Raw genomic sequence first — 18,521 nt, 5'->3', positions numbered from 1 at the left:
AACTACTTCTTTGTAGTTAACACCCACTTTTTCAACATTATTTGAGATCCCTTCTTCTTATTACTGCACATATGTGGAGACTTCCATGAAAATGGCAAATTTCTCATCTAAACGGTCCGTCGCCACACTGCTCTGAGGTGTGCAGCTGTGGCATGACTATGACCTATTGGTCATACTTTCTCAACTGATTGTTCCGCAAAGGAAGCATGCAGGCGGTTGAGTTTTTCTCTCAGCGGTGTTGATACGACGAGACGACGTTTTGCTGATTCGTAGTTGCTTAGTAGTGTTAGGGCCGTTTCACATGCATGCGATTCTCGCCTGCGACGCTGCGAATTCTGTCGTCCTGCGACTGGGGAGAGCCGTCGGTCTAGCCGCAGACGGCCTGCGACCGAGTTCCGTCCGGTTGGAATTCAGTCGCAGCGTCGGTGTGTTCGCTCTGCGACTGACCAATGGGCAGCGCCGAGACGGCACGTGACGTGGGGTCACGCGGGAGCAGCTGCCGCGGCGTAAGCAAAACTGTTTATTCTAATCAAAACATACGAAATATTGCCTTGCATCGAAAAACACGCTGGTCATAACATCATCAACACATTCAGTGCAGCGTTTCTGTCGCGTTTAATCGTGGGTTGCCTATGCGAACATCGAGCAACCTTGCGTGTCCCTCCGACCGAATTCGCTGGGTGCGCGTTGCATGTGAAAGCACTGTGCGAAAATCGCACTGCGGCGTCACCGACTAGGCCGACTATTTTCGTTCTAGTCGCAGCATGTGAAACGGCTTAGTCGAGGAGAAATTTAACTAGCACATTTAGTTTTTCTTTTCAAAACTTCATAAGAAAAATCGTCAAAAATGATCGATTATTAAAGTAACATCACAAAATCAGCCTCTGATAACCGCTTCGTTTGAATTCCGTTATACCTACCAAGTTAAACTAACAAACGGGAGTCACTGCAACGCGGGCAGCCTTCGTCCCTTCCGTGTCCCATCTGCTCCAGTTTCCAAAAATTACTGAAGATGCTTTGGAAATTCTAAATTGTGTTTGGCGAAAGCCTTATGGTCACCCACTTGTGGTCAAGCCAGTGACTTTAGAGGCGAGCGGACATCAACGCACCCTATGTTTAAGCAGACTTCTCACACTAAGCGGAACAAACTGCATGGGACATGCGACGCGTGTTCCGGTGCTAAAATGGCCCAGAAATAGCTCTCGTAGTAAAATGTGGTGGACGTATAGGCGAAGGGGAATAAGGAGTGGACGAAAAAAAAAGAAAGAAGAAATGTGCGCTCATGTGCTTCGGTCACAGGACGAGGGGAAAGTTACTGCTGTCATTTCTTTTCCCTGGCATCCTAAGGGCGAAATTGCTTTCTCGTTCGGTCCACAGAGCAAAATGCGCAAAAAGAGAGACTGCGACGTCAACAATCCGAGCTCCGCGGCCCAGGAAAATTCACCGATAGTGTTGGGCACAAATCAAGAACGCAGCGGCGAATGCCCCTCGTCATTGAGTTGTGTCCTCCTATGGGCCCCACGTCATTCCTGTTTCTCCCTTGTGTATACCCTCCCAGTGGGTTTCTCCGTGCGGGTGTATACGCGTCCGCTGCGGGGCCAACCGGGGCTCGATCCACACTCCCTCCGGCGCTGGGTGGTCGCGGCGAATCAGTTACGCAACGACCAGCTGCTCTTCCTCCCTTCTCTCTTCCTCCTCTCGCCTCCTGCAGCCTCCCAACGCCTACCAGACACAGGCGCTTGTCTTCGCTCGCCAATTTGTCTGGTGATTCTAGGAGGTGTTGAAGGAGCATTCATACTTGCAAGGTTCACGCGTAATCGGCATCCACACATTTCACCCACAGGCGGTGAACTGCTATAAAGAGGAGCATTTATAGAGGGGGAAAAGGAGTAGTTATATGGTATAGGCTGACAGATTGGACGACGCAACGACAGAGGACCTGTTAGGTGGGAGATCGAAGACAGGACGATGGCTTTATGTGCAAATTGGAATACAACGCATATAAGCTTTCATATCCCTGACTGAAAGAGAAGCCAAGGCTTCACGCTTAGTTCTTCGTATTCTTTTACAGCTTTGACACGGCATGGCCGCTACGCTGCAGCAAGGATACGATAAGCTTGTTCTTGCATGGAATGGGGTCTTTCTGTTGATTTGTATCGGGTGCGCCGCGTAGGAGTCCACCGAGGTGCGACCATGCCGATATTCCATGTAGAAATTTCTTCCCTCCTGTTTCAATATTGCAAACACGCTGCTTTCCCCCGCGTTCGCTATTAACAAGCGACATTGTCCTGGCTAAATCCACTTTTGATGTGCGCACAGGCACCCCACACCAGCAACAGCAGTTCTATATAAAGTACACCAGCTGGCACGAAAAACACGAGAACTCAATATTCCCCTCAACATAGGAACCCGCATGCACAACAGCTGGAAATAACACGACTACACAGCGCAGCCAACGGCAGCCCTAGCTCAGCCAAACGCACTGTCGGCATGCACCGCAGCTCAAGTCAGCACGGCGTTCGTGACTCGAGCAGTTGTTAGACGTCGCCACTTCTACGATATGTGTGCGCCCACGATGGGGTCTCCAGCGCGTTCCTCAGGGACGTGAATATGCGAGATCTTGAGGTCACGCGACGCGCCCGGTGCCGACTACGCGTGAACCTTGCAAGTATGAATGCTCCTTGAACACCTCTCAGAGTCACCAGACAATTTGGCGAGCGAAGACAAGCGCCCGTGTCTGGTAGGCGGTGGGAGGCTGCAGGAGGTGAGAGGAAGGGAGGAAGAGCAGCTGGTCGTTGCGTAACCAATTCGCCGCGACCACCCAGCGCCGGAGGGAGTGTGGATCGAGCCCCGGTTGGCACCGCAGCGGACGCGTATACACCCGCATGGAGAAACCCACTGGGAGGGTATACAAAAGGGAGAAACAGGAATGACGTGGGGCCCATAGGAGGATACAACTCAGTGACGAGGGGCATTCGCCGCCGCGTTCGTGATTTGTGCCCAACACTATCGGTGAATTTTCCTGGGGCCGCGGAGCTCGGATTGTTGACGTCGCAGTCCCTCTTTTTGCGCGGTTCGCTCTGTGCCCCGAGCGACAAAGCAATTTTGCCCTTAGGCCGCCAGGGAAAAGAAATGACAGCAGAAACTTGCCCCTCGACCTGCGAACGAAGCACATGGGCGCACCTTTACGTTTTTTTTTTTTCGTCCACTCCTTATGCCCCTTCGCCTATACGTCAACCACATTTTACTACGAGAGCTATTTCTGGGCCATTTTAGCACCGGAACACGCGTCGCATGTCCCATGCAGTTTGGTCCGCAGAAGTCTGCTCAAACATAGGCGCCTTGATGCCCGATCGTCTCCGCTTTCAGGGTGGGGACGCCCTTTGTACCACCCCGCGCCGCCGTTTCCCCCTCGCAGCGGCATGTTGGATAACACGCGCCGGTCACGTACAGTGCGCTATGCGTGTGGCGTGGTTTGTATGCCGTTGCGTAACGACTGGAATGATGCGACTGAACTGGAAATATGCAGTACATAGTTGTTTCGCTCGTAGCAACAATATTCTGGCACTTTTGAATGTGTATTATGTACGGCGCAGTCGCTCTAACCACACGGCAACCGAGAAGCAATGACGGACTGCTATGTTCCCCTGTCACTGGCTGCACTGAAAAACTTCAGCGGTTATTTGTTATTCCTCCGTAGTTGGGATTTAGCTTGTCATGCTCGCCGAATTCAGTAGAATAATGCTGCATTTGTTGTTCGTACGCAAGGACTATTCACAGGACCCTAATTTTCCGTGGTATGCCAGCAACTACAACTACTTCTGTGTAGCTATAACACCCACTTTTTCAACATTATTTGAGATCCCTTCTTCTTATTACTGCACCATATGTGGGGACTTCCATGAAATAATGGCAAATTTCTCATCCAAACGGTCCGTCGCCACACTGCTCTGATATGTGTAGCGGTGGCATGACTATGACCTATTGGTATGACCTATTGGTCATACTTTCTCAACTGATTGTTCCGCAAAGAAATCATGCAGGCGGCTGATCTTCTCTCAGCGGTGTTGGCTACATGTAGATTGATGATACGACGAGACGACGTTTTGCTGATTCGTAGTTGCTTATAGTGTTAGGGCCGTTTCACATGCATGCGATTCTCGCCTGCGACGCTGCGAATTCTGTCGTCCTGCGACTGGGGAGGGCCGTCGGTCTAGCCGCAGACGGCCTGCGACCGAGTTCCGTCCGGTTGGAATCCAGTCGCAGCGTCGGTGTGTTCGCTCTGCGACTGACCAATGGGCAACGCCGAGACGGCGCGTGATGTCACGCGGGAGCTGTTGCCGCGGCGTAAGCAAAACTGTTTATTCTAATCAGAACATACGAAATATTATTGCGAAAGCAATACTGCTAGCACTTTTCTGCCGTCGGTGGAGGTCGTTCCTTCGCTCCGGCGCAGCTGCGGCGCACGACCACGTGACAGCGTGACGTCACGCCCAGAGGAGAGCAGGGGCCCCAACTCGTCTCTTCGGCCGTAGTCGTTCCTTCGCTCGGCGCTGCGGCTACCACGTGATGGCCTCCTCGGCCCGCCGTTAATTAATTAATTCATTTAGTTGATTAAATTGATTGATTTATTCAATTAATTAATTTAATCCATTTTACTTAATGCCGAAGAAGAATCTGAGTAGTGCGGAGCGATATAATCACAAGAGAAGAAAACGCCGTGCGGAAGAAACGCCGGAACAGAAAGAAGAGCGGCTTGCTAAAAGAAGAGTGCAGTATACAGCCAAGAAGAAAGAGCAGAGCATTGTGGTGATTCGAGACGGCGACATCGTGGCTCAGCGACGTGAAGAACAAGAGATAAGAGTTGGCGAGTTCGAGTCTGCTACGCGTGAATTCGAGAAATTTAACTACCGGCAGAACCAAGCGCAGCCAGGTGTTACTGCTTTCGCAATCAGCTAGGCTTAACCAAGCTAAGCCTTCAGCCAATTTTTTGCCTTGCATCTAAAAACACGCTGGTCATAACATCATCAACACATTCCGTGCAGCGTATCTCTCGCATTTAACCGTGGGTTGCCCATGAGATTATCGAGCAACCTTGCGTGTCCCTCCGACCGAATTCGCTGGTTACGCGTTGCATGTGAAAGCACTGAGCGAATATTGCACTGCGGCGTCACCGACCAGGCCGACTATTTTCGTTCTAGTCGCAGCATGTGAAACGGCTCTTAGTCGAGGAGAAATTTAGCTAGCACATTTAGCTTTTCTTTACAAAACTTCATGAGAAAAATCGTTAAAAGTGATCGATTATCAAAGTAACCTCACAAAATCAGCCTCTGATAACCGCTTCGTTTGAATCCCATTATACCTACCCAGCTAAACTAACAAATGGGAGTCACAGCAACGCGGGCAGCCGTCGTCCCTTCCGTGCCCCATCTGCTCCAGTTTCCAAAAATTACTGAAGACAGTTTGAAAATTCTAAACTGTACTTGGCGAAAGCCTTGTGGTCAACCCACTTGTGGTCAAGCCAGGGACTTTAGAGGCGAGCGGACATCAACGCACCCTATGTTTAAGCAGACTTCTAACACTAAGCGGACCAAACTGCATGGGACATGAGACGCGTGTCCCGGTGTTGAAATGGCCCAGAGATAGCTCTCGTAGTAAAATGTGGTTGACGTATAGGCGAAGGGGAATAAGGAGTGGACGAAAAAAAAAGAAGAAATGTGCGCTCATGTGCTTCGGTCACAGGACGAGGGGCAAGTTACTGCTGTCATTTCTTTTCCCTGGCATCCTAAGGGCGAAATTGCTTTGTCGTTTGGGCCACAGAGCAAAATGCGCAAAAAGAGGGACTGCGATGTCAACAATCCAAGCTCCGCGGCCCCAGGAAAATTCACCGATAGTGTTGGGCACAAATCAAGAACGCTGCGGCGAATGCCCCTCGCCATTGAGTTGTGTCCTCCTATGGGCCCCACGTCATTCCTATTTCTCCCTTCTCTACCCTCCCAGTGGGTTTCTCCATGCGGGTGTACACGCGTCCGCTGCGGGGCCAACCGGGGCTCGATCCACACTCCCTCCGGCGCTGGGTGGTCGCGGCGAATCAGTTACGCAACGACCAGCTGCTCTTCCTCCCTTCTCTCTTCCTCCTCTCACCTCCTGCAGCCTCCCACCGCCTACCAGACACGGGCCGGGCGCTTGTCTTCGCTCGCCAATTTGTCTGGTGATTCCGAGGGGTGTTGAAGGAGCATTCATACTTGCAAGTTTCACGCGTAATCGGCATCGGGCGTGTCGCGTATCCTCAAGATCTCACGGACTCACGTCCCTGAGAAACGCGCTGAAGGCCTCCTTATCGTGGGCGCAAACATATCGCAGAATTGGCGCCGTCTAGCGAGTGGTCGGGTCACGAACGCCGTGCTGGCTTAAGCTGCGGGGACCCGCAGATGCGTTTGGCTGAGCTAGGGCTGCCTTGGCTATGCGCTGTGTAATCGTGTTATTTCCAGCTGTTGTGCATGCGGGTTCCCATGGTCAGGGGGATATTGAGTTCGCGTGTTTTTCGTGCCAGCTGGAGTCCTTTATCTAGAACTGCTGTTGCTGGCGCGGCGTGCCAGTGCGCACATAAAACGTGGATTCAGCCAGGACACAGCCGCTTGTTCAGAGCGAATGCGAGGGAAAGCAACGTGTTTGCAATATTGAAGCAAGAGGGAAGAAAGTTCTACATGGAATATCGGCATGATCGCACCTCGGTGGATTCCTACGCGGCGCACCCGATACAAATCAACAGAAAGACCCCATTCCAAGAACAAGCTTATCGTATCCTTGCTGCAGCGTAGCAGCCATGCCGTGTCAAAGCTGTAAAAGAATACGAATAACTAAGCGTGAAGCCTTGGCTTCTCTTTCAGTCAGTGTATTCCAGTTTGCACATCAAGCCATCGTCCTGTCTTCGATCTCCCAGCTAACATGTCCCCTCTCGTTGCGTCGTAAAATCTGTCAGTCTATACCATATAACTACTCCTTTTCCCCCTCTATAAATGCGCCTCTTTATAGCAGTTCACCGCCTGTGGGTGAAATGCGTGGATGCTGATTACGCGTGAACGTTGCAAATATGAATGCTCCTTCAACACCTCCTAGAATCACCAGACAAATTGGCGAGCGAAGACAAGCGCCTGTGTCTGGTAGGCGTTGGGAGGCTGCAGGAGGCGAGAGGAGGAAGAGAGAAGGGAGGAAGAGCAGCTGGTCGTTGCGTAACTGATTCGCCGCGACCACCCAGCGCCGGAGGGAGTGTGGATCGAGCCCCGGTTGGCCCCGCAGCGGACGCGTATACACCCGCACGGAGAAACCCACTGGGAGGGTATACACAAGGGAGAAACAGGAAGGACGTGGGGCCCATAGGAGGACACAACTTAGTGACGAGGGGCATTCGCCGCCGCGTTCTTGATTTGTGCCCAATACTATCGGTGAATTTTCCTGGGCCGCGGAGCTCGGATTGTTGACGTCGCAGTCCCTCTTTTTGCGCAGTTCGTTCAGCGGCCCGAACGACAAAGCACTTTCGCCTTTAGGCCACCGGAGAAAAGAACTGACAGCAGTAACTTGACCCTCGACCTTCATGTTTTTTTTTCGTCCAATCCTTATGCCCCTTCGCCTATACGTCAACCACATTTGACTACGAGAGCTATCTCTGGGCCATTTTAGCACCGGAACACGCGTCGCATGTCCCATGCAGTTTGGTCCGCTTATAGTGTGAGAAGTCTGCTCAAACACAGGGTGCGTTGACGTCCGCGCGCCTCAGCTTTCAGGGTGGGGACACCCTTTGTACCACCTCACGCCGCCCTTTCCCCCTTGCAGCGCATTGTTGGGTCCCATGAGGCGGTCACGTACAGTGCGCTATGCGTGTGGCGTGGTTTGTATGCCGTTGCGTATAGCGACTGGAATAATGCGATTGAACTGGAAATATGCAGTACATAGTTGTTTCGCTTGTAGCAACAATATTCCGGAAGTTTTGAATGTGTATTATGCATGGTGCAGTCGCTCTAACCACACGGCAACCGAGAAGTAATGACGGACTGCTATGTTCCCCTGTCGCTGGCTGCACTGTAAAACGACAGCGGTTGTTTGATGTTCCTCCGTGGTTGTAATTTAGAGGGTCATGGTCGCTGAATTCTGTAGAATGATGCTGCATTTGTTGTTCGTACGCAAGGACTGTTCACGGGGTATGCCAATTTTCCCGGGTATGCCAGCAGCAGAGTAAGGATGCCTTTGCGACATAAATATAAAAATTGCTGGGGGCTTAGCTTTGGTTAAGCCTGGTACACTGTAAACAAAAATATACGCAAAGGGAGTAAAAATGGTGGCGGCCACCCTTTTTACTCCATTTTTGAAAACATTTACTCCATGAGTGTGGAGTAAAAAGGTGGACTGTCCTCCATTTTACTCTCATGAGGGAATAAGGAAGTAAAAATGAGGATTTACCCGCATTTACTCCAGTCTATAAAGGGAGTTAATTGTGCCAAATACTCCACCAGTGCCGAAATGGAGTAAAAAAACACCATTTTGTGCAGTCTGCCCCGCCGCCTAGCGTCTCGTCTGCTTCTGGTCAGTTGTCGGATGATGGCGGTGAGTGACGACCGCTTGGTTACCATCGTCGCTGGTTCTCTGCTGACTTCTGCTCCTTCACGGGCGCCTGCCGCGGTACAAGATGTCGGCTTGTCGCCGTTTTCCGCTACAGTACGTTACATAACTGAATTGCTCCTGTGAAGCCTCCAGTGCTCTAACGATACCTGACTTTCCTTTGTATATCGCCACCCCGTTACAGCCCCCGCTTAGGCCTAATTCTCACAGGCTTTTTTCAGTGTGGTTCTCGCAATGTGTTGCAGCAGATTATGTGTTGCATGAACATGGAACTGTGATAGAACATAGTGTCAACGCTGAGCTCTTGATTGAGCTCATGAGCTCAGCACTGCCATTCCAAACTACCATCAGGTGCATTTTCATCTTTTCTGCTCTGGTTCTGGGTAAAATATAGCGTGGTGCATGACCGTGAAAACTACCCAGCGTCTCCATTTCAGTTTTGAACTACTGATTATAATGTTACATCCATTTATCTACCAACATATGGCCAACGAAACGAGCTCGTACAGCAAAAGGAGACGACAAGCAGACGACGGAAAGAATGCGTGACGCGGAGTTACGTTAGTGCAGCACAGTTTCCCAAGTTGGGTTGCCGGCGGCCCCGCAGACCTACTGCCCGTTTCCGCCGCTGTCACTGCTGTAAGAATGAGCCAAATGAAAATAAATAAACATGACGTCATTTTTGGGCTCCATCTCTGTGGGTAGTAAAAAAGTTGGAGGCTTATCAAGGTTAAGCCCCGTGGATGCGAAGCAGCCTTCGTTTTGCATTCTTATTATTAACGTCCTTAGCGTTTGGAGGCATCTTGACCGCATACACGCCCGGCGCAAAGACGCTGGCGCTGTTGCGGGCACAGAGACTGACGCGACGGCGGGCGCGCGCCGCCTCATCCCTGGCGTGACGTCACATATCACGTGATGCAGCGATGGTGGCGCCGCCGCCGCGTCGCGCGCGACGGCGCGAACCGAAGCGTGGAGGCCTTCGCCGGGCGACGTCCGACGGCGCGATATGAGGCCCCATCTGCAGCCGCTGTGCCGTCATCACGTGACGTCACGTGATCTCACTTCGAGGTCAATGGTGGCCACCGCCGGGCGTCGCGCGAAGGCCCGAAACCTGCGTTAATATGCTTTGCATAAAAATTTACCCCCTTTTCACTCCAAAATAACTCCCTTATATAAGAGAGTAAATAAAAAACACCATAAATATGGAGTAAACTAAACCTCCTTTTGGGTGTGCGTTAAAGCACAAGCCATTTACTCCCTTTTGGGTGCTTTTTTGCTAACAGTGTAGGCTGCGAAAGCAGGTGTTTTATACTGCATAAGCAGCGCCTCTGGCGCGGCCGCCGTTACCCGACGAGCCGAGTTGGTAGCCCGTCTCTCATTCCGACCTGTCACGGTGGCAGGCAGCGCGAGCGGTCGCACGCCACGTCGGCTCTACCAATGATCGCTGTTATTTGCGGTCCTCAACTCTTTCCCGTAGAAAGCTTGGCACCATCGTCTCCGGCAACCTAAGCGGCATCCGTGGACACCACATTTGCCAAGGTGCGCTGAATTTTGTTCCATTTTCAGTGCTTTGAAGACATCGCCCCATCTCTGCGGCGCTAAGCCTGACGGTGGCAAGGCCTGCGCCGGCAGCGTTCGGGGTTTCCTCTGGGATTCCTCGGCAATGGCGGTCCAAGGCCAAGTCACCGGATACGATCCCACCTCCATAGGGATCGTTAACATGGAAACCGTTCAACATGAAGAGCCTCTTCCCAGCGAGGAGGAATACCTCCAAGACATGGTCCGCGTATGGCGCGGACGCAGGAAGACTAAGGCCTCCAGGGACGCCAACACGGACGCCGGCCAGCAACGGGTGGCGGGACGCTCTGCACATGTGCAGGGCGAGAACGCTCAACATGGAGCTGTGCAACAAGCAAAACAGCCCCGGTGGCGGCCGCAACACACGCCCCGCATCGGGAAAGACGAAATCATTGTGGTGCTTAAGCCACGAGAAACCATCGACCTGAAGGCCACCTTAGGTCCCGGACAAGCCGGCGCTGCCGTTCGCAGCATCCTCGGGGACGCCGCAAGTGTGGGGCTTGCAGTGTGGCCCGTGTGGGAGCAAAATGTGCTCGTGTGCACACTGAAATCAGTGGAAGCTGCGGAGAAGCTGCTCCGGGACGTCATGCTGCCGGTCGGAGGCCGCACGCTGCTATTCCGGGGCCACCCTAAGCTCTCCGGCGAATTCTGCAAGGGCGTCATCACCGTCTCCCCGGACGAGACATCTGAGACTGTCAAGAAAAAACTCAGTGAGGACCCCAACGTACTATCCGTGCGCAAACTGGGCAAAACGCAGGTTGCTGTGGTCACCTTTGTGGGGACAAGGGTGCCGCGGACCGTGCTTTATAGTTGCGAGCGTCTCCCCGTCCGCTTCTATAAGAAAACGATCCCTGCCTGCCCTCGCTGTGGCACGGTGGGGCATCGGGCCGACGCCTGCCCGCGTCCGCAGCCTGGACGCTGTGAACGCTGCGGGGCTCAGGTTGCTGCTGCTCCTGACGGTGGCCCAGCTGAACATCAATGCTCCCCGTGCTGCCTCATCTGCGGAGGCAGCCATCCCACCGGAGCGCCTGGCTGCGCGGGCAAGTACCGCAAGGTCGTCAAGCCGGGACGCCCACACACCTCAAAGCAGAAGCAGACGCCGGGACCCAAAAAGGCCCAGACGCCCACAGCCGGACCCAAGCAAGCCCCGGGGCCCAAGCCCGAACCCAAGAAGGCCCAGTCCGGGCCGCCAAAATTTGTGAAGTCCGGGAACCCGACGAGGCCACCGGTCCTGAAAGCCGAGGATTTCCCACCTCTGGTACCGCGCCAAAATCAGGTGAGCAGTTGGAGTGGGTTAGTCTCTGGGCCCACCCCCCCTCCCTCCCCCACTGAATCCGCCCTACAGCGGCAGGTAGAGGAGCTCAGGCGCCAAAATCAAATTCTCGCCCGTAAAATTCAAGAATTAGAAGCTAAGCAGGCCGGGCAGTCCGAGCCCATGCAGAACGCTGAGCCCGAGGATAGTGATGACGGATCCTCAGTATCATCTTGCCTAACTAGCGTCTCGCGGCAAACCGCGGACACGGTGGTCGATTCGGCCCCCGCGGACGCCGGCCGCTTCGAGGCCCTGGAGCGTAAAGCCGAGCAGTTGGAGGAGCGGGTGGCAGCGCTCCCGAACCAAATTATGATTGCGGTCCGCGAGTCCTTTCAGGACATGTTCAGTTCCGCATTTGCTACAATGCTTTCCGACATTGCGGCCCAGGTGACTGACTCTGTCCTTAAGGCGGTGCAGCCCTGGGTCAGCTCCCAAATAAAAAATTATCTCTCCTGCGACTCCCCGCAGCTAAAACGTAAAATAGCTCCTCGACAGGCAGCGGAAGAAAGCGGTTCCGGGCCGATAGCCGCGGCGTTGATGCAACCCCTACCTGGGGCTGCGCCGGCCTCCGAACCGAGTGGCTACCCAGCACTGTAAAATAAAAACATCAATATGGCTGGCAAACCTTCTCAGAAAGCTAAAAAATTAGACCAATTCGAAATCATTCAATGGAACTGCAGGGGTTTCAGAGCCTGCAAAAAACGGTCACATCTCCAGCTCTACCTGCAGTCCCTTGGTGACATGCCGGCGCTTCTTGCTTTGCAAGAGCCCGGCAATGATGCTAAATTCTCTGGGTATAGCTCGTTTCAGGGGGGCCCCTCGACCTGCATCCTGGTGCATAAAGCATACACCGCGATTCAGGTCGATCTTGATCTGGAGACTGAGCAAGAATACACCATGGTGAGGGTTCTGCCTCTCAGGCGCCGCGACCCGTCAATACATGTGCTTAATGTGTATTGCCCCCCGCATAAGCCGCGTGTTACTTTCAGCGAAATTTTCTATCGTGCTCTCAAGTCGGCTGACAATGAACCCCTGGTGATCATTGGGGATTTCAACGCACCCAGTCTACATTGGGGCTATCACTTCGAGAAATCCAGGGGACGCAAGCTGGCGGAGCTCATCTCCACCCTTCGTCTTACGTTGCTCACGGATCCGTCTTGCCCCACACGTGTGGGCAACTCGGTCACCCGTGACACGTGTCCTGACTTATCTCTGGTTAGGAACACTACAAACGCCACATGGGAGAACCTGGGGGATACCCTGGGCAGCGACCACTGCCTTCTCCGCATCACGCTTTTGGCGAAGGCAGCCCGTAAAAAATGGGGCCAGGCGAAAATAACCAATTGGCACCAATTTCGAATTCAGGACGTCCCTCCGGTACTATTCTCTGACGGCTATGCGGAGTGGGCAACACAGGTCACCAACATACAGAAACAACACACGCAAACACTTCACACCACCGACGAGATCCCCGCAGTGGACAATCACCTCCTGGATCTGTGGGAGGCGCGCCGGAGCTTAACAAAACGATGGAAGAAACACAAGACGAATCGCAAGCTTAGAGCTCGTATTGCACAACTTACGGAGCAGGCTGCGGCATATGCCGCCCAGCTCACAGACACCAATTGGATAGAACGCTGCAACTCGGCAGCGCGTCAGATGAGCTCGAAGGGGACTTGGCGTCTCTTGCGCAGCCTCATCGACCCTTCTCAAACGAAAGGGGAGACGCAAAAACAGCTCCGGCGGGCTCTGCACGGGTACCAAGGTACGACGGCGCAACTTGCGGACACTTTGTGCGACAGGTATCTCTGCCGCACAAACGACCCGGTTGGGCCCGAGTACACGTACTCCGGCAAGCCAAATCAGGATTTAGACGCCCCTTTTGAGTTGCATGACCTTAAGGCGGCCCTGGCTAAAATGCGCCGAGGTGGGGCACCGGGTCGGGATCGCATAACAGTGAAACTGTTGGCGAACCTCTCCGACTGTGCATATATCTCCATTTGCTACAATACATAAATCAGATCTGGGATGGGTGTCCGCTCCCACTCGAATGGAAAACATCCCTTGTAACGTTCATCCCCAAAGCAGGTAAAGCCGTGACTACGGACAACTTGAGACCCATCTCATTAACCTCGTGTGTGGGAAAGCTCATGGAGACGATGGTTCGGGATCGCCTCTCTCCATACATGGAGGGTAAGGGCCTCTTTGCAGACACTATGTTCGGGTTCCGCCCGCACATGTCTGCACAGGATGTCCTACTCCAACTACACAGGGACATAATACGACCCACAGCCATGCAACAAAACGACAAGGCCATTCTCGCCCTCGATCTTAAGGGGGCGTTTGACAATGTTAAACATGCCACCATACTCTCTAACTTGAACACCACTAACTGCGGGGCGAAGGTCTTCGCCTATGTCAGAGACTTCCTCTCTGCGCGTCAGGCACTCCTCCGGATCGAGGACGAGGAGTACGGCCCGTACTCTATGGGTACACGAGGTACACCACAGGGGGCGGTGTTATCACCGCTCCTTTTCAACATCGCCATGATGCACCTGCCCGGCCGACTGGCTCAGGTAGATGGCATAAAACACGCACTCTACGCAGACGACATTACAATCTGGACCACCGAGGGGAGCCTTGGGGAGATAGAGGACCGCCTTCAGCAGGCCGCCACCATAGTCGAAGCATATGCTGCCGACTGTGGTCTCCAATGTGCTCCCGCCAAATCAGAGCTTCTACACGTACGTCAGGACAAACCACAAGGACAACACGTCTCTACACATATCTCTGTCAGGCGGTCCCATCAGAGAAGTGGCGGAGCTCCGGATCCTGGGTCTGTTCATCAATAACAAACTTAGGCCGGACTCTACTATAGCGAAACTCAAGAGCATAGGTGAACAGGTAGGGCGCATGATCCGCCGTGTTTCCAACAAGCGGGGTGGTCTGCGGGGCAGGGACGCGCTACGGCTCGCCTATGCCTTCGTGACCAGCCGGATCCTCTACGCCGTGCCGTACCTACGCACCACCAAACAACAAGACGAGCGCATTGACGCCATCATCAGGAAGGCAACAAAGCGAGCACTGGACCTTCCGGTGGCTACCTCCCAGGTAGCACACGACGGCGGGCCAATATTGGAAATCCACTGTCAAAGCGTGGCCCTAACTAGGCCCAGAGTTGCCAGTGAGCATCCGATATTGGTTGTGCCACTCCTTAGCACATCCAACAATGGCCCTGGTTGTCCGTCACTTTACCAGTATTGGCTGAGCCGTCATTAGATCCTGGCTATCATGGGCCAGGTTAGCCAGGATTGCCCCACTGTTTGCCATTGCTGGCTGTGCCATCATCGAATCCTGGCTATCATGGGCCATGTTAGCCAGTGTTGTTCCACTCTTTGCCAGAATTGGCTATGCCATTTCCGGGAGCTGGCTATATTGGCCTAGGATTGCCACCGCTTATCCAGTGTTCAAAGTATACTGGCAAACGTTGGTAAACATTGTGCCATCCATTAAAATGGGTTCAAAATTAATTTTATTGTCGAGTACCATATCGGCAGTTCATTATTTTCGAACCCGCTAAAACATGCGAGTTCAAAGATTTGGTTTTATTTATTATTATATTTTAACCGAACACTTTTGCAGTTTGTGAGCAAAGCTACCCATGACTCCGTTGGAAAAGCTGCACTCTGGTTGCGCAGTGAGCAGCAATAATACGTTTAGGAGAATTGCGATCGAAGTCCTGTTGTTCAGAATTAACGTTCTGATTACACCCGAGACGCCTTCAACAAAAATTGTCAACAGGTGCCTTCAACAAAAATCAAATAAGTTTCATTTGATTAAATTTTTGGAATAAAAAAAATCACTTTTTTTTATTCGCTCTAGGAATTCACTGCCGCAGTGCGCAGCTGGTGTCTGCTTCAGGGAGATCGCGATACAAACGTAATAGATTAGCGCAAGTGCATTCGCTAAACCGAAATTGTGCTCAGTTTTGGCAACGTCCAGAAACGAAGCAGTCGCCTCGTAATTTCGAATTATGCGTTGGGCTCGTGAAATATTAGGCGGGTGCTTCATAAACGCACGCCGACACGTGCTAAGCGATTCCTACGCTTCCCTACGTCGTGCCCTGTGATCGCACCTTTCCCGTGTTTTCTGATTTGCTATTTCTTTCGTTTTCTGCAAATCGTTGTGTTGGAAATTGTTGTTTTTGACCATTTTATTCTTCTGTTGAGTAATTTGCATTGGGGGCTATATAGCTCTTCCTCACGTCTTTGCATATTTACTCGCAGGTTTTTTTTTCTTTCGAATATCACCTTTATTGATGAAAACCATCGAAAGTAGTTGCGAACCACAATTCAACGTGCCTTTGTTTGTTTTGCTTTTTTTGCGCGAAACTTCCACCCCAACAAACAATTTGAGGATTCTTCGACGACCACTGAATAAATGGACTGACAAATGGCGTTAGACGCATGTTAACCTAGCTTTTTTGGCGCATGTACGGTACATGAAACTATGAAAGAGCGCGCATTCTGCTTGGATATTTTTTTTGCTTTATATTTTTGTTATTATGTGGTAACATTTTAAGCTATCTTGAACTAACAGAAGCCACATCATACGGCCCCACAAAATACGCGAGTGTCTCAAGTCGTTTTGGCGAAATGCATCTTGAAGCTCCAAATTTTTCACTTCAAAATTTTCAGGCTTTTGCTGCAGCTTTGTAGCAATACTTCGACGCTTCCGTGTTTCCCATCCACTTCTCTCTTGTAGATATTGCTTTCTGTACTGCCTGTGGCCATGTGACTCATTCTCCAAAAATTCCAAACCCTTTTCACGTGTTTTGGCCTCTTTCCCTCTCTCTTTCAAGTCTTCAAGTCCAATATCTCCCCGCCTGTTCTCCCGGCCGTGCCCTTTTCCAGGTAGCGGGCTAACCCACCACCCGCGAAGCGCTATTTTTTTCTTTTTGGTTGTCATTTTCTCAAACCTGTTTTCCCTCGCGCGCAGCTACGCTCTTCGCTGTTCCTCCACCTCCCTGTCTCCGCCTTTCAGCTCGAGGACTTTTCTCGGAACCACAAAACCTGTGTAAAGGAAAATTACTCTCTCCCCTCCAGCCACCCCTCCCCCCCACACCATCGTCTCCACTGCTCGTCTTGGAACCGCGCGACATTCTTGACTGCACAGCGGAGCTCAACCACGTGCACAACCAACGTGACGAAAATGCATGCACACTCGAGCTAGCACCGTTCATAGTCTGTGCACGCGAAAAGCCACACTCATATACTAGGAGAGCTCCGACGCTGTTCGTACCGCCTGCAAGATCTTTTGTAAGTACTAAAACTCTTTTATCTTGATATACGTCTGGAAGTTAAAGTGGTTTTTGTAGTAAATGTTGCTTTGACTACATGCGCCTTTATTTTTTCGGCAGGAGAAGAGAGCGAGCCAAAAAGCACGAGGGCGACTTCTGTGTACCCACTCTCATTGCGAAATGGCTTGCTTGACGTCGTGAGCAGTGGAATTGTGGCCGAATGGTGAGAATTTAATTTTTTGTCTTTGGTGAGATGAACTCACTGAAGATTCACTACTTTGGCTAACAGCGGGTTTGAACTCATATGACTTGAGATAGGATGCCTTCGGGAATATGTCCTTTACCGCTTATGCACGACGGAAATCAGAACCGCTTAATTAATTTTCCACTGCAGACTAGTTGGTAAGGATATGTGTAATACTTCCGTAGTGTTTTTTTTTTTTTGGCTTCTACTCTTGCAGACTCAATAGAAAATCCGCAATTACTGGTTAAAGCTTTTGCCCAAGTTCTCTCGCAATGAAAAAGGGCATTACTCTGGACTATCAGACTAGTATTTTTGTGTGGTTTTCAAGTTGCAGTTTCGAATCCAACTATAGCATGCATGCGAAGCAACTAAGGTAAAACAAAGGTGCCCTGAGTTCCTTGCGTTCAGCGTATTTCGTCAAAAATCGCAAGCCGCATTTTTAACCCCATTAAATAAAACTAATCAAAAATGTTGTTTTGACGTCCATGTGCAAGAGACGCTACAACCTGTGCATATTTACTGGAATAAAAAATTACCTCGCAATTTAGAGATACGAGTTATGATATTAAAACAAAATAATACATTAATCTGTTTTCAATATCACATTAATTTCCTTATCTCGCATTGAATATATTTACTGGGAGTGCGACACGACGCATTAAACTAAATTAAACCATTTGGTATAAGGGAAGTTTAGTAAATTAAATTCCACTTTGTGCAACTAATGTAGTGCTGGTTCTATAAGAATAAATTAAAAATTATCCTGTAAAATATGTTGCTAGTGTCTTCACGATGACTGTGTTTCACAAAATTCTGTGTTATTTAATCATTTTTGTTTTTGTTCTGTGATGGCCATAATTCAACTTACCATGACATCATGCATCTCTTTGCAGGCTTGGCGCTTCGTGAGGCCATCGTGCAAGAACTGGACGAGGAATTTGTTTGAATGCAGACCAGCAGCCCCCTTGCAAGTGGAGTGCAACGATTACTTCGGATATGGCTGATCAGTTCACTGGAGGACAGCTCCGTTGAGCGCTTTATGGATGCCTTAGCCGTGCCGCAGCAGCTTGCCGAGATGCTTTGTCCAACCTGATCGGCACTCACCAAACTTGAAAATAAATTGTTTTCCCACAACCTCTGCAACCATGCTCTTGGGCCCCCTTTCTTTACTCCCCACGGTGGCTGGTGGTAGCGCAAACCATCCTGTGTGCGCTAGAAGCGTAATTCTTGTAACTCAAAGCAATAAAGGGGTCTTTTTTCTGGAATTCTTTCGCACCCTCATTTATGAGTATTTGCTAGGTAGAATATGACAGAAGCCAACAGCCACAGAAACCAAGGAGCACAGGGGACTTTTTTTAAATTTATTTATTTAATTTGTGGTGTTGATCAATTTAGAATATTACTGAATATGTTATCACTTAATGCTAATTGATTGGAAATGCAGAAGAAAAAACAACCACATTCCGGTCATT

The sequence above is a fragment of the Amblyomma mixtum genome, chromosome 9 (genome assembly GCF_055824585.1).
Source record: "Amblyomma mixtum isolate Tamu chromosome 9, ASM5582458v1, whole genome shotgun sequence".
Lineage (NCBI taxonomy): Eukaryota > Metazoa > Arthropoda > Arachnida > Ixodida > Ixodidae > Amblyomma > Amblyomma mixtum.
The sequence above is the reverse complement of the archived record's forward strand: the minus strand, read 5'-3'. Positions refer to the sequence as shown.